We start from the raw sequence: 20,630 nt of genomic DNA, 5'->3' as shown, positions 1-20,630 counted from the left end.
AAACTTTTTTCTGTCTTTTAAAATCAGAATGAAAGTAGGTCAATGAAATTTAGGATATTTTAGAATATGTACAGTATTGTATTGTTTGCCAGTACCTAATTTACAATTACAGAGCTCCATGAATATTGAAATGATTCAGCTTCCCATTATAAATGTATGTGGCAGTTTGGTTGTTGATCAGTTTATGAAGTTAATGCAAATGGAACTGTCTTCCTGTCAGCATTTGAAATCTATAATGCAGTCATGTTGTATATTCAGGGACAGGCCATTGACAGTCAATTAACAAGTTTGATTGGTATGTCAACTCATTCTTTTGAATTGTTAATAGTATGTTAATAGCATTCATTTCTTTGTGCAGTCCCATTTGCAGCTTCACAGTTACAGCTATTTTTTATAATTCTGAGTAACCTAAAATAGTGCCTTAATAATAGATTATTAAACACCTGTCTAGTGTAGCTTAGGGAGGTTTTTCTAGACTGGGAGTTTGCAGTGGATCCCTTTGATATTCAAATCAACAAATGATAGCCTTTTTATTCAAAACGTAAATTCTTTTGATGGTTAGCTTGTTAAGAAATATTCAGCTCTAGTCTGACCTGATCTGGTTTCCCATGGAAAAGATCTGATGCTGTTTGAAGGTTCATAAATGGAATGCCAATGACAATTTGTTGTTGACGTTCTGCAGCCTCAGCCCTCAGATGCTGCCGGTTGATGTGCCGCTTTAGCTTCACCAAATAATCCTTGCAGGTAAATGATCTATGGATTGATCAGATAGTTTCAAAGAAAAAAGGGCTCTTCTGTGGTCTAGATTTTTAGGCTTGGAGGGGTACTTAAAAAGATGCATCAAAGTTGACAGATGAATCTTAAGGCATAGAATGATGGGAGAAAGCAGAAATGTGGGAGTATTTTTAAGTGACTAGCATATTACTTAGAGTTTTGAAAACCTTCACATGTTGATCAAATCTGTTCCCCATAGCAGATTTATTTCTACCTTGGTTTTTGTTAGGGTTGTTTTGTCTGTGTGCACAGGTTTACTCTCACTTTTCTGGGGAAGTTGATGAGACATTAAACGTATTATTCCTGAATGGTGCTTTGGAATAAGGTTGCGAGTTCATTTGCACAGCCATGTTTTATTCATATAGTTCCTGTACACCAGAATATAAGAATCTGCCATTTCTCTAGCCTAAAAAACTGTCTCTACCAAGGAAGCAGTAAAAATTTTATTCCTTTTACCTCCTGTTCTTCACTTCTTCAGATGATGCTTTCCACGACCTACTATTTATATTTAATTTAATCAACAGAAGTTTCTTTATAATATGGGGAAAAACTCCCGCCAATGTAGTTTAGATATTTAGTTAATATGTTTCTGTTCTATTCTTCAGTGAATTTGGAGAAGCAATTTGCATGTGTTTGACTCGTAGAATTAAAGGGTTTTTGAGAGATTGCTACTCAAATATCCTTAATATACACATAAAAAAACCGAGGCATATAGTAAGACCTCACAGCTAGTTGGTGCAGACCCAGGTGGCTTTATTTCTACCCTGTACACATCTTGCTTGCTGCCTTTAGAAACACATAGAAGCTCAGCTGAGGGTTGAAACAATTGTGATGTATATTCCTCAACTGGACACAGAAAGTCGCTGAGGTTTTCTAGCCATAGTATAAAAAAAACTGTGTTCCATAGTTTAAGAACTATAGTTGACACCAGTAAAAAAAAAAAAAAAATAGTGTTTCTAATATGTAATTACAGTATCTGTAAATCAGAAGGAGAGAGGTAAAAAGGAAATTAACCACTGTCTTTGACAGTTTATTTGTTCACCTCTGACCTTAGGCAGGACCACAGAATTTAAGACCTATCTTGGGATCAGGGAAGGAGAGGAAGAGAAAGAGACATGCATGTATTAATTGATAACAGGTTTTCCTGTGTCACCTTATATAAAACCCTCCAGCAGTGTTTTCCAAAGTGTATTTCATAGATCTACTAGTTCCACAAGATGCTTGGCCACCAAAAGGCTGTGTCTAGAGAATTGGGGTAGATCTGCCTTCAATACACTTTTACATTGTCATAGTGCTTGTTGGTAGAGTAAGGACTCTGCAGAGTCCTGCAATAAAGAAACTTGTTTATCTCCATCTAACCCAGGATTTCCAAAAATACTTTGAACACACAACCTTTATTTGTTTCTATGTGTGTTTCTTTAAAGCCAATGGGCAGCCCGCGTGGCTCAACGGTTTAGCACCGCCTTCGGCCAAGGGGGTGATCCTGGAGACCCGGGATCCCAAGTCTGGCTCCCTGCATGGAGCCTGTTTCTCCCTCTACCTGTGTCTCTGCCTCTCTATCTCCCTCTGCATGAATAAATAAATAACATCTTTTTTAAAAAAAAAAAGCCAGTGAATATCTTTCATGGAAATTTGGGGGATGCTTAAACACCTTTGGGCAAATTGTTTCATTTCTCTGTGGTTCAATTTCCTATTCTATAAATGGATAATAACAGTACCATTGGCATGAGGATTAAATGAACTAATATATGTGAAATAGTGGTGTCTGTCACATTGTGTTATATAACAATTTGCTATGGACATTACTTATTAATAGTACTATTGTTAGCATTATTATTGAGACCAGTGCCATCATTTTATTGGCTTTGGTTTCCTGGATGTATACATGTAGTAAACTTTATGTAAGGCACTGGGTTGGAACTAGAGATTTTATGAGTCAATAGAACAAGGTGGAAATAAGGAGAGACAAGTAAGCTGGGAAATTACTGAACAAAATGGGAAGGGCAGTTATAAAGATAAGAACTGAAGCCCTATGGAGTGCTGATGACACTCTCTTGCCAACTCCAGGAAACCCAAAGGTTTTAGTTGGTAGCTGACAAGCTACGGGATGTCTCAGAAACTGCCAGAGAAGAAGAGAAATTCCAGAGAGAGGCTAGTTTTACCTTCTATAAAGGAGACTAGTGTATCTGGGACATGAGGATAAGTATAAGATCTTGGTTGTGGCAAGTGTATGTGGCACACTGACAGGGTAGATTGGAGCCCAAGGATAAAGGATTTTTTATCAATGCTCAGAAGTTTGAGTTGTATCCTGCAGACAATAAAGCAAATAGAGAATTTTCATGTATGAGAATGACATGATCAGCCTTGCTTTTTGGAAAGAGAACTTGACAAAGAGAAGGGAGGCAAGAAAACATTGTCCGAGTCTGGATTGAGGCAGTGGCAGTGGGAATGGAGAGGTTATACATAGATTAGAGAGACATTTCTGAGGCAGAATTGGTAAAAATCCACAACTAGTTTGTTGGGGGAGGGGGACAAAAAATAGAAGAACAAAGGATAAGACAGGTATGTATATGTTGTTTGGGAGATTGTGAAAATCATAATTCAACTTAATTTTATAAATAGAGACTGCACTTTTCTTTTCTTTTTAAGATTTACTCATTTATTTATGATAGACATAGAGAGAGAGAGAGAGAGAGGCAGAGACACAGGCAGAGGGAGAAGCAGGCTCCATGCCAGGAGCCTGACGTGGGACTCAATCCCAGGACTCCAGGATCACGCCCTGGGCCAAAGGCAGGCGCTAAACTGGTGAGCCACCCAGGGATCCCTGAGACTGCACTTTTCAAAAGAAAATTGCATTTGCCACAGCCTGCCGTCAGTTTTGGAGCTATAACCTTCTCAAGGAGGACTAATTGGACACATGTGTAGATTGCTTGATACAACTCATGAAAACTATTGGTAGCACAAATCAAAAGTGATTAACTCACTAACTTACTGGAAGTATATGGGAATATACATCTAAAAATTCAATGTAAAGTGCCATATACAAAGTTAAAAATTATAGTGAAAAATCACTTCCTTATCTGCATGCTCATGCAGTTTTACACATGGCTCTGCTAAAACACTTCTAATATCTTATTTTATTCTTACAATGCTTTCCTCCTCTCTCCTCTTCTCCTTTCTCATTCCAACTTTCCTAGATCCTGGAGCTTGTCTGTCTTTGTATCTCCAGAGCCTTCCAGACTTATGATACATAGTGTGTGCCTCATGCACGATGAAGGTATATTATATGTGAAACACCATTACTCTAATGTCATTCTGAAAATAGAAATTCAAACAATATTTAGCAGTGTTAGTGATAAAATGCCATATAAGAACTTTTGCATAATGTTTTCCTTGTCCCTTTAAAACATTGAGGTTATATTGGCCTCCCACATAAATTTGATGTTTACATGAACCTCAATGGAAAAATAAGCCCAAACTCTTAGTTTGATGATTATCAGATGTTACTTTCTCTGATATTTCCAACACCACACCCTGTGGTGAGGACATTTTAGGTCATGCATTGTAACTATAAGCCTCTCTTCCCTGTTGTGGAACTCCTTGATCCTGGCCTTCTGTTTCAAGATACAGGAAGTTTTAGTCTTCTCACCAAGTTAAGCCATTAGATTATATCTTATACAATTTTATCAGACATTGGTTGACTGTTCTTCCTTTTACCTCATGCTCTGCTTATAGGTATTTTAATCTGATTTTATGTTGGGCCAGTTTTCCCCATTCCCTAACATATCACACAAACTTAAGCGATAGCAGAAAAGACATTATCAGATTCAGAGCTAATATGCTATTTTTAAAGTTGTTCTTAACTCCCAAATTGGAGCCGCATATTACTTTCTACTCTCCACTCTATTTAAGCAGTACTGAGATTATAAATCTGTCCTGCAAAGGGACAAGGAGTAAAAAATAACCAATATAAAGACTGTGGAAGGTCTTAAAAGTTTTAATAATTATTCATTCCACCATAAAGAATTTTGCATAAAATAATTTACCCATGCCTTTGTTACCCCCAGGAATGTAGATTTATACCATGCATTCTTTTTAAGTATTTCTAAGATTTCATTTTATTTTTAGGAGAGGAATTTATGCTTCCAGAAGAGAAGGTGACCATGAAAATTCTCTCATTCCTAAACGTATTCTAATCTAAATACCCAACTTTTTCAATCTAGACTGCTTTTTTCTAATCTCATTTTTTTCCTCTAATCACCTAACCAGTCTTTCCTAACTCCCTATAATATGCCAAGTTTAAATAATAATAATAATATATATTATTATTTTATAAATAAAATATAAAAATATGTCAAGTTTTCTCCAAGTTGCAGATTAATTTCATCTACAGGAATAAATATGGTTTATAAAAGGCTGCTTTCTTGAGGGACAAGTTGAGGGCTTATGGTCCCTGAAAGTGCATAGGCCATCTCGATTTTCAATAAAAGGGACACTATCCTAATTTGTTCAGCCATTATATTAGCCTTTGTCTTGATATGGGCCACTTCTTCAAGTAATCATAAAATGTTCTAAAAGTCTGGAGTTTTGTAATATAATTCTACAGTTTCCTTTAGATCTGTAAGCTTGCCATCTTTAGTCATTGTTAACTCTGATACTTCAGACATGTTTTCATTTGATATTATTAGAATACAGAAGAAAAACTATAATGCATAAAGCTTTCAGTATAACTTGTCCTTTAATCATACAACCATTATTGGGAATTATATCCATAGCTCCTCTTAACTGGGTGAAATTCTAATTTCGTTGGTTAGAATTGTCCGTGTTACAAAACTCTGGCCATTTAAATAAATCAGAAATAGTTTGTCGCTTGAATGGTATATGCCTTTAGTTATCCATGGATTTCTAATGGTTTTTTGCACATAAGAATTGCATCGTGGACAAACTGACATGTTATCAGTCCCTTTGCACTGTTTACCATTGATCTTACACTGTCATCCACACCTTTCCCCTTAAGAATAAGTACAATTTAACTCTTAGACAGATTTAGCTCTCTGAATGTATGACAGCTGAAGCAAAATGGTGCATACAATGATCCAGCCTGGCTGCTTTGACCTCAACCTGGTTTTATTTCTTGTTTTGATGCACACTTTACTTTTACCATTACTGTTTTTTAAACTAGCACAGTGAAACCAGCAAAAAGAACTAAAAATAATATGTCAAGGAGGCAAAGAGATACAGTACAGATTCAGAAATTGTATACTTGTTACTTTATCTTTGGCATGGGAATAATTGTAAACTAGAAAAATAGTACCAGACCCACGTTCAGGTATTTCCCCTCCTCTCCCAAATGAAGCAGATCTATAGTCCTTAAATTCCTATTAATTACCTGGAGCTAAAGAGATTCATTTTCAGTAAGTTGAGAAATCCAGATTTATTTTGTGACTTAGTAAAAGTTACTTGGTGGCAAGAAAGTGAATTCTAGTAATGAAAGCTGGCAGGCCAAGATTTGTGCTCCACTCTGTTGGCGTATGAAATTACAGCACATCATTCAAACAAAATCAATAATCCAACTTTTATGTCCTTTGCTAGTACAGTGAAAATTTTATGATTCTGCGATTATTTTATTCTTCCTAGATTAGGTCATGTGCTGTAGCAATAAGAAGCAGCTCAAGTGGATAGAATTTGCAAGATCAAAACTTGTTTTTTTACCCACATACCATAATGATCAGATAATATTCAAGGAAAGAAGCTATGAAAGTCAGATTCTTCTTTCTTTAAATCATCCCTGTAATATCCTGAATGATACTGGAAGGTTCAGTTTACCTAAAGAACAGAATTTTGCCCCTCACTGTGGAAAGAGTTTAATAAACTGTGGTATTCCTTAATTGAGGCAAGCAAAACAGCAAGAGATAGTTTGTTTCAGCATCAAATTTGCTCTGCATGAACAAGGAGGGAAAATCTTGATCCTATTCTTGCTCCTTTGATTTAGCTTCTTCTGTGTCCCTCTTTTTCTATGGAACAAGAGTATTTTTTACAGAAACGACAGATTGTTCTTAGGAAAGGTCTACACAGCCATAAAAAGCCAGGTAATAAATTTAAAGCATCAGCTCCTAAAGTATGTTTGCATAGTAAAGTATGGACCAGGCCAAAATCCAGGCTTAAACATTTTCTCCTTGTTATCACCTCGTTAAGCTCCCCACGTCTAAGCCATGCCTCCTACAGTCACAGGTATGGTGCCACTAATTAAGAAGAAGGGTCTCATTACAAATTCTCATTAACATCAATTGGAGTTTTAAAGCCAAATCCCTGGACTGAAAATTTACCCCCTTAATGTTCAACACAGGTGAACGAATAAAATCGTTTAAATGCTTGTATCATGGGGTAGTGCAAATTTGCTCTCCAAGGATGAACAAATTGCTTACTGCGGTCTGGCACTAATCCCACTGCTCAGTAAAAGGCAGGCAGAGCTTTGAAGAAAAATACTATTCAAAAGGGAGACATTGGCAGGGAAACAGGAAGGGTATGGTGGCTGATATCACGAAACACAAATTGTCACCTGACTATGTGTCACCTTTGGTAAGGATTTATAGGTGAACAAAATAAATAAAAGATTGCACCTGACAATGAACTGCTCAACAAATATTATCTGAATTAATGAAGGAATCAAAGTTCGCCAGTATGTTTTGACCTGCTAATGAAAATTCCCTCTCAGACTGTTTTAGCATTTGCTTCAGAATGTCCTGCATCATATTCCTTAAATCTTCTGAGTATAATTTCTGACTGATAACACTGTAAATTATAGTATTGTGGGAGACACCTGGGTTAACACATTTCAAAATGCTTAATTTCATGAAAAGTTAAAATGTATTGATTTGGTTGAGTTGAAAGGACTGTTTTGCAGTTCACTGAAGTGATAAGCCATATGGGAATAAGTCTTCTTGGAAAATAAAAGCAACCTTCTCTTGTATCAGATAAGGCTTTCTCTTCTTTGTAAAGCTAAAGGCTAAACAATTTTTAAACTAAATTTCTACTTTCCCGCATAATGCCTCTTCTTCACCTCAGTGTAAAAACAATGACCTAGACATGTTTATAAGATTAATGTTTGCTCCTAAACTATCTGTGAATTGGAGAATTTTTTCTGGTTTTGTACAATCTTGAGTTATATATAACAGATTCTTTTATAAACTGTTCATATTTCACCTGAGTGTGCATATTGTTCATATTTAAATCGCATTAACAATAGGTACCATGATTAGCCTCCCCTGAAAAGTGTAATGACTTAGGTTTAAATTTCTCATGAGTGTCAGATTTCTTCATGATGTCACTACCTTGTCAGTGGTAGTTACAGAATCATTGCACATTGTAGCTGGAAGGAGCCTTCAAAGCTTCAAAGCTCTAGTTCATTCTTCACATTGTACAGATAAAGAAGCTGAACCCCAAGTGTAATTGACTTTCCCAAGCTCACAAGCAATGACAGGGCTCTAATTGGAATTTTTATCTTTCCATCCCTATTTTATCCCTCGTGTAGTAGCTGACTCAACCCAAGGATGTAGTAGAAGTCTGTAGCTTCAGCCACGCTTCCCAGAGTTGTTCTAAATCTGTAACCAATCAGAATAAAAGAAACCCTTCAAAATATTCTTCTGGATATAGGGAAAGATCAGGTATTTTGCTTAAGACAGACTTGCTTTCATAAAGCCTTATAACCTTATAAGTGTTAACTTCTCATCTTTTCACCTGTTTAAAAATGGAAAGACAGTGCTAATGGATGCATAAATGCATCATGGGATGAATAAATTGTATGAGTTAGAGAAGAGAAAATGAATGCGTTCGTGAAAGAGCGAGCACATCAATCAGTGGTTGCATGGTGTTTGCACCAGTGTGTCCAGGGGACACCTCACCAATCAATCATTTAGGAAACTCCCTCCAGCTTTCAGAAGGAGAAAAAGATTTCACACTGAAGTGCAATAGAGAAAGCTTAGCATTTAAAGAGGTCATTCCAGGGATTCTTCTAGGTCCCAGAGGGGAGAACGAAGTGGGAAGGGGGCAGAATGCTATAGAAATGCAGATAGTTTGGAGTTTTTAAGGATATTGAAGGGGATTCCTGGGTGGCTCAGTGGTATAGAGCCTGCCTTTGGCTGCAGGACGTGATCCTGGAGTCCTGGGATAAAGTCCCACATTGGGCTCCCTGTGTGAAGCCTGCTTCTCCCTCTGCCTGTGTCTCTGCCTCTCTCTCTGTGTGTGTCTCTCATTAATAAATAAAATCTTTAAAAAAAAAGAAATTAAGAAAAAAAAGTTTAAATGCTGATTGCACCCGGAGTCATTCTCCTTTTATATTGATTCAAAATCATTAATTGACCATCATTTGTTATAGCCCACTCTTATCTAAGCATAAACATATTTTATTTGCCATTTGTTTATAGCTTCTGCCTTCAAGGAGCTTAAAAGCTGAAAAGTGTTTACTCTTTTAAGCTTTCATCACTGTGCTGAATTATAATCCAATACTGCTGTTTTTTCTTAAGCATTAAATATACAAACATTCATCCAATAATTATTGGTCATGTGCAAGATACTACTTTTGCTGCTGCATGGAAGTAGCTTATACATTGGTAAGGCAAATAAAATTATTACGTAAATCGTCATGACGCAAAATAGAAAGGAAGAAAGGAATTAAATGACAGAACTGTATAGATGGCATTGTCTATTCTCAAATTTTCAAGGAGATAAAGAGAACCACAAAAATATGAGTAAGTTTGCCCCCAAATAATCTCATTACCAAGTAGCAGATCTGGGAATTTGTTCCCCAACTGGTTCAGTTCTCAGTAATATCTGCTCCCGAAGGTGGTATGGCATTTGCATAGCTAATTAAAGCAGGAAACATATTGAAACGTCTTAATAAAGTATTGCCCACTAGCGAGGAAAGGCAGCTCCTGACAAGGAAATGATTTTGTAAGCAGGAAGTCCTTCCTGCCACACAGTCCTCAGCAGGACTTCACTTACTGCTGATGGTCACTCTTTCTAGGCTAGGCTTTCAAGTCCAGAAATGGAGAAATTCTAAGTAAGGATCACCATCAAAGTGGAATTTTATAGGAAAACTCCAGCAGCCAAACAATAACTGAGAGTATCCAATCTAACCTAAGAAAACCTGTTTCAATCATGATGTACAACATGGAAACTGCAGCATCTAAAACAGGGTATGGTATGACAAGGGTGTTTAGCATAGAGTATGGTGTTTAGCATAGAGTTTGAAAGCATCGATGTGGGGATTGGGCAGACAGGGATTGAGTTACCTTTCCCACTTGTTAGCTACATGACCAAAGAGTCCCCTTTCTCATATGTATTAACGTTATCATAAAAGATGGTAGTGGTTGCAGCTTTCCTTCATTTTCCACCCTTATCATACTTTGTCTTACAATGTGCCAGAGGTTCGTCTGTTGCCCTACTTGTATGGAAACTATTTGGAGACAAGAAGTTCTTGAATTCTCTTCATGCCTAAACAATTCCATACATATAACAGGCATTGAAAATTACTATTGATTTGAATGTTATGGATGATGACAAAGAAGCCAAATGCATCAAAGGCCCTGTGAACAATCCATAAATCCTTACCAACCATCCCAATTTGATTAGTATTACTATGGATTGAAAGTAGCATTCGACCCATAAGTAATTTTCTAATCTCATGAGTTTTCTACCACTAACAACAATAGCCATCACTTATTAATAGCCAATTATAAACCTGTCTTTTCCATGCATCAACTCACATAGTCCTCATAATCATCTTCCACAAGAGGTATCTTAATTTCCATTTTTAAAATAACATCAAAATAGGGGCACCTGGGTGGCTCAGTCACTTAAGTGCTGACTCTTGATTTCAGTTCAGATCATGATCTCAGGGTCCTGGGATAGAGCTCAGTGTCAGGCACTGGGCTCAGTAGGGAGTCTGCTTGAGGATTCTCTTTCCCTCTCCCTCTGCACCCCCCACTCATGTTTCTCTCTCTCTCTCTCTCTCTCTCAAATGAATCTTTAAAAACACAAAATAATATCAAAATAAGACTTAGAGGATGTTATCTAGGTAGTCCTAGATCACACAGCTTAACGGTAGAAAAACCTGGATTTTAACTCAGAACTAACCATAAAGGTCCATGTTCTTGTTGTGTTTTTTCTTATTATTCACGATGGGCCAGAAATCCCAAACTTTCCTAATTGTATTTTTCTATTGGAAGTATTATATCTAGTAGTGAAATTCAGAGGTGAGTTAAACACTTATACCACTTATAAATAGTGTCTCATTTAAACCTCCATAAGACTTTCTTAGCTAGTTAACTATCGGTTTCAGAATTCTCAGGTCCAGCACCCTCAACACTCACCAGATGATAAAATTGGTGTAAGCCACTTATTATCTACCTATCAACTTTGTCCACTATGAACTACAGATGATGTTTATCAGAATACATGAAGTGTGTCGCAGAAAGCAGTATGTAAGAATCCAGGTCTGGAAGCTATTGAGTAACTAAATGACTCCCAGATTATATTATTTAATTAAAGCAACAGTTCTTACTACTGGTTATTTATCTAAACTCATCAAATGACACCAACTTATAAGTAGTGATGGCCTATAGAAAGGACATCAAAATATTGGATAGATAACCATTATAATACCTAAGAATGGTAGATACCTGAATATCAACAACACTGGAGGTTTAATTAAAGCAACAGTTCTTACTACTGGTTATTTATCTAAACTCATCAAATGACACCAACTTATAAGTAGTGATGGCCTATAGAAAGGACATCAAAATATTGGATAGATAACCATTATAATACCTAAGAATGGTAGATACCTGAATATCAACAACACTGGAGGTTTCCTAACATATGATTAAATTAAGGTTAATTCCTTTAAGAGATTACATGGACTGTGATTATTGGTTTTTAACTATCCAAAATTATTCCTATTTGAAAAATCTCACCAAAATCCAATGTGAAACCTCTTACTTCTTGTCCACCTATAGTGACCTATAAGTCAACTTTATAAAATGAAATGATTATTTTTTCATGAATAGTAAAATGCTGACTTCATATGTCAGATATGTGGCATCTCATGTATATATACATACATATTATATATATAAATATAAATAAAATGAGACTAAGAACATAAAGCTTAAAGCCAGAAATCTGTGTATTCTATATAAATAGTAGATTAGAAAGCACTTAGTTCTTTGATTCCCTCTAATCACACATCAAAATAAGCATATGTGTGGTGCTATTTCAGTATACTTACTATTAGTCACAGTGTTTTTCTGGTTTTCTTTTTTGGCTAAGAAAATATTCATACCACAAATTAGACTTTGAAGGCACCATCGGTAGTTTCTAAGCTGAATATCCTGCAACCGCAGTATATTTTCCTACAGCCCAGACAGCAGATCCCCACAATGGCTATAGCACACTGTAGGAAAGAATAATGTTGTGAGCCTTGGTACACAGAATTTAAGAATTTGATAAATAATTCTTCATTCTAAAAAGCTAAAGCCTAGAATACTAGTTTTTTTTATGAATTTGAAGTTTTAAAACCTTTTATATCCTGGCCAACACAAACACTTGAAACTACATCTTTGATTGGAAGTGTCTGAAATTGCATTGCAGACCAGCTCTCTCTTCTCTCTGGAGCCAGTACAAACCAGGCAAAACAGAAACTGCTCTTCTCCTAGTTCTCATATTTGGACCTTTTCTGACAACCGTTGACCCTTGCACACACATTGAGGGGGCACTCTCTTGGAATCAGACCCTGACATGAAGATCTGTATGCATGTGATTTGTGAGAGCAGTACAGGACAGGAAATGAAGGAGGCCTGGCATGGGGCAGCCTCAGGCAGATATTCAGCATGGGGACAGTAGAGTACACATTATGCCATAGAGTTGTCCCAACCAAGGCAAGAGACTAGACTTCTGTACCCCTGGACTAGATAGTGAATGGAAACTCCCAGGCTCTCTGAGTGGTTCCAGTGCCCCAGGAAGATGTGGCTGTCACACCAAAGGGACATGGGTGTGCATAGAAACAGAAAGAGTAAAAGGGCTTCTGGGCAGAGCACTGACATTATTTGCAACAGGTTGTATCTCAGATACCAGAGATGGAAATAGAGCCCAACTTCAGATCTACATTTTCCTTGGTATCTGTTAAGAATATTTTGATTTTAGGATACAGAAATTGAGTAGATCTCACTTCATATGTAGTCTGCTCTGCTATTCACATGATATCATCAGGTTCCATCTCTCAGCTCTACTTCCTCTGGATTTACTCCATTCTGATAATGACCTCCTACCAGCTTCAATCTCTCTCCTCATTCCCATTGCAGTTCCAAGCTTTATATCTCCATACACAAAGTACATATAGAAAGGAGGGAATCCACGTCTCAATTTTCACAGCAAAAATAGTGGATTATTTGCACTGATCCAGTTTAGATCCCATGCTTAATCCTATTTCAGTTGATAAGGCCATAGAAATGCAGTGTGTTCATTGGTTTATGCCTGTGTTGCATGTCCATTACTGTTTGGTTTAAATCCATGAGTGGAGTCAGTATTTTTCAGACGTCACAGTTCGGAAATTCAGAGTATTATTAGGAAGAAAAAGAAAGTGCATGCTAGGAAAGAAATGAATAAATAGCTACTAATCTCCTGTTCTTACTATAAATTTGAATTGGCTGTGGAAATAATCAGAGCAAAATGTCTACAACCTCTCCCTCCACACTCAATATTCTATCTGCCTACCTCCTGTTACTACAAACGAACTGTCTGTGTATGTATCTAAGGCCAATTTTGAGGCAAGGAAACTTGAAGTCATGTGGAGTAAATTAATTCTTTGCATATGGATGAGGTAGGTGTAAGAGTGCACCAATTTACTTGTCTCTTTTTGTATGTTGACACCATAGTGAATGTACTCTATTCATGTCATCATGGAAATGAAAAGAACCCTGTTAGTCATTTAGCTGTACCCTCATTTTACAAGTTGAGACCCAAAGAGGTAAAATGACTTTCCCAAGATGTGTGTGTGTGTGTGTGTGTGCGCGTGTGTGTGTGTGTGTTAAATGGGCAATTGGAGGAAAGATGGTAGGCAACATAAGAGAAGTTTCACAAATTTTCATTTTCTGTAGAACTCACCAAAAATTAACAAACTAAGCAAAAACAAAAATAAAAAATGAATGACCAATGCTAAAGCTAGGGAAGGATCAACTGCATTACCTAAATACAAAAGAATTTAAATCAAATTCAGATAAGATGCTAGGAATCTACACAGAACTCCTTTTCTAGAGAATAATGTAATGAAGGGAAACATATTTGTGAATAAAATAATTTTTAAAAAATCACTGATATTCTCCCAATTTTATCCTAAATTTGGGGGCATACAGATTAGGGATAAAAATAAGGCACTTAAAAAATGTTGACCCTTTGGGAGTACCTGTCCCTTATTGGTTCAACACAATAACCTGGAGTCCTAGCTTGAAGAACCACTGAGCTTGGTCATTTGTTCTGGGTCCAGGAGGAAAGAAGAAAGAAAGGGAGACTAATCTCTATGGATAAATGGACTTGATCAAGACTGGCAAGCAGCAGCCAAAAAAGCCAGGAAGGCAAGGGGAAAAAAAAACTGTGTTGTCAAACCATGTGAACCACAAAGGAACATACCTGGGTTATGCTAACATAGGAAAACAAGGTGAAGCACAGAGTACTTACCCACCTCTGAATTCTACTGAGGTATGAGGAGAACGAATGAAGTGCTGTCAAAAACAGAATTTCCTCACTCTTCCTCCCATCCCCTATGATATCTGAGACAAAAAACAAATAATATTGAACATTGGCATTTGTCCACTGCATATGTTTGAGCAGATAACTTACTGAGTGCTCAGGCAATGGAGAAAGGAAAACCAATGGTAATGAGGTAAGCTGGAATAGAATGACCCCCTTTAGGAAGGAGAGCTATCAAATAAATTCTGTTCCCACTAAAATGAGAAGAAAAGGAAGCAGTGAGATAGAATATACACAATTCAGATAGAGGGAATACTTTGGAAGAAAATGCACTTCAAAAATGGTATCAAAATCTTGCAACTACTTTGCATACTCAAGAAAATTGAATTTTAGGAAAGAATAGAACAAAATGGGATAATACAAGGATAATACAAGGAATATGGTGAAAAAGAAGCTGGTGGAACCAAAGAAAGAAGTTGAGAGGAAAATAACATCACAAGAAAAAAAAAAGGTATTAAAAACAGCAAAGAGACTCAGCAACATAGAAAAACCCAGACAGGATTGAGAACAGGGTTGTGAAAAGTCACACAAAAATAAGAAGTCATGAAGAGTTAAGCACTTAAAAATACCAAAGTAGATGTGAAGAAAAATGGAAAGCTAACATATGGTTATTGTATGCTGGCAGGGGTAAGGGGGTAGGGTACAGAATAAATAAAACCCATAAAAATCCAAAGAAACAAAACAAAACAAAACAAAAAAACAAAAAAAACAGTCTCAGAAAAAAAAAAGTCCTGATTCCATATACCAAAAAGATTCAATTTGCTTAACAAAATGCTTATAAAGAATGTGCAATATCAAGACATATATTTTAAATGATTAAACCTCAAGGATTAAAAAAAAGTATTTAAAAAGAAGATCACTTAAAAAGTGCAGAGGAAGGGCGCCTGGGTGGCTCAGTCAATTAAGTGTCTGCCTTTGGCTCAGGTCATGGTCTCAGGATCCTGGGGTTTAGCCTCATGTTGGACTCTGTTCAGTCGGGAGCCTGCCTCTCCTTCTCCCTCTGTCCCTCCCCCTGCTCGTGTTTTCTCTTTCTGGATCTCTCTCTCTCTCTCTCTCTCTCTCTCTCTCCTTCTTTCTCTCTCTGTCAAATAAATAAAATTTTTTTTAAAAAGTACAGGGCAATGGGGATACTTAGGGATTCAGAATTGTTCAAATTACAGATATGAAGACAATGGAATGTTGTTTCTAGAATTTTCAGGTTAAAACTGTGCATGGGATGCCTGGGTGGCTCAATGGTTGAGCATCTGTCTTTGGCTCAGGTGGTGATCCCAGGATCCGGGAATTGAGTCCTGCATCAGGCTCCTCCAAGGGAGCCTGCCTATGTCTCTGCCTCTCTCTCTGTGTGTCTCGTGAATAAAAAATAAAATAAAATATAACTATGTGTACAGCCAAATTGATACATTTGAGAAAATTATAATCTCAAATGTATATGTCTCCCATATTTGATTTCTGAAAACTATACTTAAAACATCATCCAAACTTCCATTTCCAACAATATCATGGATTAGATTCTAGAGCGTCAGATATAGCAAATACAGAATGCCCAATCAAATACAAATTTCAGATTAACATTGAATAATCTTTTAGGATAAATGTAGTCCATTTAATACTTGGGATAAACTTAGACGAATGTAGTATTCATGGTTTATCTGAAATCCACATTTAACTGTACATCCTAAAGGTCTTGCAACCTTAGGTAATCTGAAAAAAATCCCAAAACAAACAACTAGAAATGCCATGTTAAAAAGAAAGAAAGGAAGAAAGAAGAAAGAAGAAAGAAAGAAAAAGAAAGAAAGAAAGAAAGAAAGAAAGAAAGAAAGAAAGAAAGAAAGAAAGAAAGAAAAAGAATCCTTTACATTGTGTGACTGAGCTCACAAGAAAGTAAAAGAAATCTCTAGGGATGGAATAGAAAATGGAAATTAATTGATAAGCAGAAGCTGAAACAATAGGATTATTTGCTAATTATAGTGACCCAAACACTTGACAGAAAACAGTGCTTCAGAACTACATAGAGTGGAGAGTAAGAACGGAAGCCTATAAAGGTGGCCTGGGTGGAGCAGTTAAACCTCTGGCTCTTGGTTTTATTTTGTTTATTTATTTATTTTTTAAAGATTTATTTATTTATTCATGAGAGACACACAGAGAGAGGCAGAGACACAGGCAGAGGGAGAAGCAGGCTCCATGCAGGGGGCATGACATGGGACTGGATCATGGGTCCCCAGGATCAGGCCCTGGGCCGAAGGCAGCACTAAACCGCTGAGCCACCGGGCTGCCCTGGCTCTTGGTTTTAGCTCAGCGTCCTGAGAGGGAGTCCCACGTGGGCTCTGTGCTCAGTGTGGAGTCTGCTTGAGACACTCTCTTCCTCTGCTGCTCCTCACGACAGGCACACACACGCTCCCTCGATCTCTCTCTCTCTCTCTCTCTCTCTCTCTCTCTCCTTCTCTATCAAATAAATAAATAAATCCTAAAAAAATAAAAAAAGAACTAAGGCCTAAACCAACACTCTCATAGAGCCATATATTCTCCAGGAAAGGGATGGACTAAGAAAGTGCGCTCACCACCAAAAGGAGACAGCAAGGAACTTTGTCTGTCTTGCCTTAGCCTCTGAGGAGAAAACAAAACACATTCCCTGGAAATGCAAACAGATAGATTTTTTTTTTTCTCAAACAAATTTAGCGTTGAAACTGTATGATCAGTGTGGTCCTGGAGACCCCTAAGCAGATAAATTAACTTTAGACAGTCCCAAATTAGTAAACTGGTAGTGTGGAGCAACTAAACACAAATTCCTCTGAAGAAATGCAGGTCGGCCCCCAGCTTTATAGGAACTCTACAAATAAAATTATGTCAGACATTAGTCCACCCTCCAAAACAACAGATTACATTAAGAAATAAGCCACTACAGAGAAGAGTTAACACAGTCATTAGGGCAATAAATGAACAAATAAAAAAATAAATACAAAAGAATATAACAGCATTAGAGCCCTAGGAACTTTCTATGTTCAAATTATGGATACACAATATGAGGTATTTGAAAAACCAGGAGACTACTCAAGCAGATTTTTAAAAGGAAAAAATCTTGAACATTTAAGCCGTAAAAATTATGATTATTAAAATTTAAAATTCTGGGAATGGATTAAGCAATTAGACACAACTCAAACAGACAAAAAGTAAACCAGAATATAGTGCTAAACTGATTTTCTAGAAGGCAGCCCAGCAAGGCAAAGACAAAGGCAAAATTAATCTGTTTAGGATTTCTAGGACCACACTGATCATGCAGGTTTGATTCCACATTTGTTTGAGGGAAAACCTGTGCCTTTGAATTCCCAGGACAACATGTTTGGTTTTCCACTCAGTCGTGGATAATGTGAAACAGGTTAAAAAACATGGAAGATAGAAAGATGTGTCCAATTGTGCTCTGGAAGAAGAGAATAGGGGTCATGGGGCAAGATCAGTACTCAAAGAGATCACCAGTGAGGAGGTTCCAGAACTGAGGAAAGACTTCTCATGCAGGACAAATAAGAAATCCTCACGTAAACATAGGGTGTTTTAACTCAGAAACAGGGATAACAAGAAGACCTTAAGAGAAGAATCTGCTGATGGGAGTGTGCATTGATAAACCTTTCCAAAGGACAGTTTAACAATATTTATCCATGATTAAAATGTCCATATTCTTTTACTCTCTGATCCCACTCCTAGGAGTTTATCCTAAGGTGATAATCTAACAACAAGATGTTGATCTGTATATAATTTATAACAGTAATTCCTTAATATGCAATTGAAATATCCAGCTGTAGGAAAGTTAATAAATAAGTTACAGAGGGGCACCTGGATGGCTCAGTCAGTTGCGTGTCTGACTTCAGCTCAGATCATGATCTCAGGGTGCTGGGATCAGCCCCAAACCCTCATTGGGCTCTTCACTCAATGGGAAGCCTGCTTATCCCTGTCCCTTTGCCTTTCCCCTTGCTTATGCTCTCTCTCTCTCTCTCTCAAATAAATAAAATCTTTAAAAAAAGAAAAAGAAGTCATAGAATAATAGTACCTTGGCATATTATACAGAATTAAAATGGCACATTTATTGATAAGGATGGAACTCCTTCTTGCCAGTAAATAAAGCTTATAGCAGAACAGCATACATCATATGGACCCATTCATGTAAAGTTACATACACATTTGTTTATGTTTAAGATGTCTTAGTATATTGCCCAGTGTGGGTGTATGTAAATAAAAAGAGGACAATGGAATGATCTGAAGATTAAAAGTGGTTATCTCTGAATATTGGGATTCCAGGGAATTTCCCTTACTATACATTTCTACGGTGTTTGAGGTTTCTTCTTAACAGAAAGCATGTTAAATACATACACACATATACATAAGGAATATCTTACATTTTTTTGATTCCCAGGACAGTTTTCTTTTCACTAAACATAAGACCATTTTGCTGATATATCATTTTGACTGATGCTGATAGGGCTATCCATACAACTAAAATTGCACTACACTTTCTTTTATCTTTTTCAATGTATATGGAAACCTTCATTACCACTCCCAAATGTAGGTGTGACTAGTGAATAAATTCATTTTGGTTACGTTATGTATGTAAAGACTGAGGAAGTATAGAGGAAGAGAATTACAGAGAAATACCAAGAGACCATATTTTAGCTAAAAGCCAAAGTAACTACTACTGCATTACACAAAGACATCTAATATGTCTTGCTCAGACAGCACAAAGCCGAATAGATACACGAGTATTTATAACTATTCCTGATGTTTCTGTCATCTTTTAAAATAAATCAGTTTTTATAAAGGTCCAAATAGGACTGAGAAAAATCATAAATAAAAATATTATTGACGGTAGTTTATTTTTTTCTAAGACATTAGATAAAAAAGAACAACTAATGATAGTTTTGTTCCTTAACTTTTCTCAGGTATTTAACTTTAAAGAAAGTTGAATTTTCAAATTGTGCCTCCTCATGTTATTTTCTTAGTTAAAAAAAAAAAAGTCACTGTGGTAACACTCCAGTGGCAATGAGCACACTGACAACTAGATCTTAGTTTCTAAATACCATTCTCCAATAAAAAGAATCAGGATTCCATAAAGAAATAGCTGACTCTGGCTGAGGCAAAAGGATACAAGTGATCCTGGAGTGTCTAATAGTGTCAGAAAGTAAGGAACTGTTCAAAAAAACAAAAGGGATGGGGACATACCAGGTATACAAAGGAGCCATCTGGAACAACCCCCCAGTGGCCAAAGCTGGACAGATTATAGTAACAAAACCCCAAGAATAAAATAAATTTACATGACTCAATACTGCAATACATAATTCTCTACCCTCAAGTATACACTGGTCATAGGGACACCCTTCCAAAAAATAGAGTGGAGGAAGAATAGCTGCAATGAATAAATCTGGCAAACACTACCTTACTCAAATGATCAAGGAACATCACTACTGCTAAGCTATGTTCACTGCTTGTCGGCCATCATGTGAATTAGTAAGGACACTTCACCTCTGCGGCATTCTTCAAAAAAGACATTGACCGGTATCCCTCAGGGAACAATGCATATGAGGTGGAGGTGGAGCACAGGGAGTTTCTAGGTCAGTGAACCTATTCTGTAAGGTATTGTAATGGCGGATGTTGTTAGACACTTGTCAAAACCCATAGAATGCACAGCCAGGGTGAACTCTAATGTAAACTATAGACTTAATAATGATATATCATTATTGGTTCTCAGCTGTAACAAGTGTACCACACTAATCCAAAATGTTAATAGCCAAAATGAGGGAGGAGGGCTTGAGGGGTATGTGGGAACTCTCTGCACTTGTTATACAATTTTTAACCTGCCTCCCTCAAAATAAGTTATATTTTTTAAAAAAACAAAAGCAGTCAAAGTTTAAAAGAAAAAAAATTGGGGGATACCTGGGCGGCTCAGTGGTTGAGCATCTGCCTTTGACTCAAGTAGTAGTCCCTGGGTCCTGGGATGGAGGTCCGTATCAGGCTCCTCTCAGTCCCATATCAGGCTTCCCTCAGCCTGCTTCTCCTTCTACCTGTGTCTC

General features: G+C 37.0%; 1 long non-coding RNA gene across 1 annotated transcript in view; it reads left to right on the top strand.

Moving 5' to 3' along the window:
- Positions 1–565: 565 nt before the first annotated feature.
- The window catches only part of LOC112919923 (uncharacterized), a 185,569-nt gene continuing 165,504 nt past the window's right edge, over positions 566–20,630 (top strand). The window contains exon 1 of the long non-coding RNA XR_003234985.2: positions 566–744. This is a non-coding gene — a long non-coding RNA (uncharacterized lncRNA). The remainder of the gene's footprint in view (positions 745–20,630) is intronic.

Source organism: Vulpes vulpes, chromosome 15 (genome assembly GCF_048418805.1).
Source record: "Vulpes vulpes isolate BD-2025 chromosome 15, VulVul3, whole genome shotgun sequence".
Taxonomy (NCBI): Eukaryota; Metazoa; Chordata; class Mammalia; order Carnivora; family Canidae; genus Vulpes; species Vulpes vulpes.
This window is presented reverse-complemented; position numbering and strand designations above follow the sequence as displayed.